The sequence below is a fragment of the Mandrillus leucophaeus genome, unplaced genomic scaffold (assembly GCF_000951045.1).
Source record: "Mandrillus leucophaeus isolate KB7577 unplaced genomic scaffold, Mleu.le_1.0 Scaffold519, whole genome shotgun sequence".
NCBI classification, from domain to species: Eukaryota; Metazoa; Chordata; class Mammalia; order Primates; family Cercopithecidae; genus Mandrillus; species Mandrillus leucophaeus.
The window spans coordinates 2,094,288-2,097,652 of NW_012105575.1; positions in this window are offsets into that span (position 1 = coordinate 2,094,288).

Genomic DNA, 3,365 nt, shown 5'->3' on the forward strand with positions numbered 1-3,365 from the left:
GAGAGGCTCCTGGTAATCCTTCAAAGTGAACATGTTTCCTGTTTGGTGTCATTTAAGTAAATGTTCCACAAATTGGGGTTCACTGACGTCTCATGTTTTGGGATATGTCCTAGGAAAGTCATGGGATATGTCCTAGGAATGTCATGAGTATCTATAAAATTTTAATATTGTAGTTCAATTTGATGTATTCTAGAAAAGATAAGGTAAGCATATGCTGAATTACTTGTATGACCATCTTATATAGTCATTTGATTTCTGTATTTGCATGTTTGATTATCATAGATGTCTCAGATGCTATTACTTTAGTTGCTCCATGCCACAGAGAAAAGAACAGAGCCAATGTTGATATGAAAACAAATGTCTACCCCAAATTAAAGACAAATAGTATTATCGTAGGTTCTAAGAAAAAATGTTTTGTCAGAGTTTAAATATGGAAAAGTTGTAGATGTGTGCCATAACACATAATATTGATTAATAAATGATACCAAACTTGAAAGACACTGAGCTATGTCTCTCAGTGTCATATCCATGTTGCCAGTGTGAACTTGTAATCAGCAAAATGAAATGTTTTAAATATGATTTTATTAGTTTTGGGATGCTTTAAAAAATCTAATATGTTCAATTACATTGCTACATGGCTCAAATATGAGTTTAAAAATTAAACTTCTTTTCTACCCTTTCATTTGTATATTATCCCCTTCTCTTTACTACTATACACATATACACCTAGGTAGCCAGTATTATTACATTCTCATGTATTTTTTCAGAATTTTCTTTCTCACAATAAAGCACATTAAGAATATATTTGGTGTGGGTTGAATTCTGAAGGTGTCCTACCAAGATTCTTCTTCCCTAATTATTCAATCCAATACCTATCTAGATGCTACTGTGGGTACTTTGCACATGTAATTAAAGTAACTAATCAGCTAACCTGAAAAGAAGGAGATTATTTTAATTATCCTGGACTCAAGGTCAAAAATCCCTTTAAAGATGAAAAAGGAAGGCAGAAAAGTCTAATAAGAGAAAAAGAGGCAGGGATATGAGGCAGAAGAGGAAACCAGAGAGATGTGGAAAGTAAGAAGGATGCAACTTGCCATTTCTGGTTAGAGGAAAGAGGGTCCCATAGGCTAAAATCAATCTACAATGTCCAGCCAAAAGACAGCAAGGAAACGGAGGCCTTGGTGCTGTAAGCACATGGAACTGAATTCTGCCAACCACCTAAATGAACTTGGAAGTATATTTTTCCTCTGGAATCTGCAGGTCAGCCAACACTTTGATTTCATTCTTGAGGGACCTTAACAAGAATAACCAGCCATGGCAACACAGATTTCTGACCTACAGAAGCCACGGGATAATAAATTTATGTTCTTAGGTGGGCAGTGCACTTGAAGTCAGAAGTCGAGACCAGCCTGGTCAACATGGTGAAACCCCATCTCTACTAAAAATACAGTAATTAGCTGGGTTAGGTGACATGCGCCTGTAGTCCCAACTACTTGGGAGGCTGAGGCAGGAGAACAGTTTGAACCTGGTAGGCGGAGGTTGCAGTGAGCGAAGATCGTACCATTGCACTCCAGCCTGGGTGACAGAGCAAGATTCTGTCTCAAAAAATAAACATTAATTAATTAATGTTTTACATTACTCCCATTACATTACATTAATTAATTACATTAATTAATGTTTATTTTTACAAATTAATTAATTTATGTTTATTTTTACATTGCTGAGTTTGTGGTAACTTGTATGGCAGAAATGGAAAATAAATGCAATCTTATTTTGCTTTCAGCACAAAGAGAATCATACTATTACACTATTGGCATTAACTTGTTTCCGCTCAGACTCAGGGCTTGGAGAGTTTCACATAACAGTACACAGAGACTTTTGTATTCGTATTTACAGCTGCGTAATACTTCACTGAATGACGTATCTGAATTTATTTGACCAGGCCCCTATTGACAGATATTAAGTTGTTTATCATCATTTGCTAATATACTGCAATAAATAACCTCATTCACACATAATTGACACACGTGCTAGTATATCTTAGAGATAGATATTGCTAGAACAAAACTTATATAAATGTATTTTGATTAACATTGCTACAGTGGTTATTTCCCCTTTCCCTACCCAGCTTTTAGACTGTGTAATTCCTCTGAACCTCTTACTATTGACTACAAGGACTGTGTAGTCTCTGTCTTCTTATCACATAAGAAGTCTTATGCTTCCACTGCACTTGCTTGGCTTCTGTTTTTCAAACATGCTAACTCTGTCCTGCTTTAAGGCTCTGGCACCAGATGTTTGCTTTGCCTACTATAGTCTCCACCTCACTTCAAGTCTCAACATAGCTGAACCCGTTGCTCTTCAGGTCTCAGTTCATGTATTACCTCCTCAGAGAACAATGTGAAGCATATAGTGCTTGGCCCATGCCTTATTGGCTGGATGAATAAATTATTAAATAATGCAGGAGATCAGAGAGCAATATGGTCATAAACTCTGCTTTGGAGTTGAGTGTCTTGCACTGGGCTAGGACTTGCCAAGAATGAGGGCAGTGTAGACTCAGATTACCGACAGCCCTGATTACAACATTATGTAACTTGAAGTTCACCCTGTAAACAAGGAGAATTATTGACAGTTTTTTAAACATGGCAATAATGTGATGAAATAATCTTTAAGATTTCTACCTTTAAAGTGAGGGGGTAGGGGGAAATAGATGACTATAGCATCAGGTATCACATATATCAAGCATGTAATTACCTATTATAAAAAATGAAGAAATTATTGTTTATCACCAGGTCTTTTGTGTTAGATTGTGGTATCATTATATGAAGACATTATATCAATTCCTGATGTTTTATGTATTAGTGTATTGATGGTATCTGTCTGTTAATCATTGTAATTTTTATAGCATAAATTTTGTTTTATTGGAAGAGTCTGAAAACTTATTCTAAAGGTAATATTCATACCATATTTCTTTTAATTAACTCATATTAAAAAATAAAGGCAAGTCTGAAAAGGAATTTATGCAGCACAAGACAGTTCATTGCCATATTTATTTTTAAGCTGCAGAAAAAAAATTCTTTTGGATTATCTCAATTTAGGATTTAAAAAGATTGATAATACATAGTAGAGTAAGATAATATGGCATAAAATGTTTGAAAAGAAAGATGGAACACACTGGATATTAGATGGTTTTTTAAAGGAAGTCTAAGTTTTTCTAAAAATGGTATGAACACTTTCAGTGGTGGCACTTGCTTATTGAGGTCATTTGATGTTTTCAGAAAAACCAGTGGACATGGAAGGGTCATTGATGACAGGACACATAACTACTTTCAGCCTCTACAGAAATGACAGCAGCTGAGGACAATTTC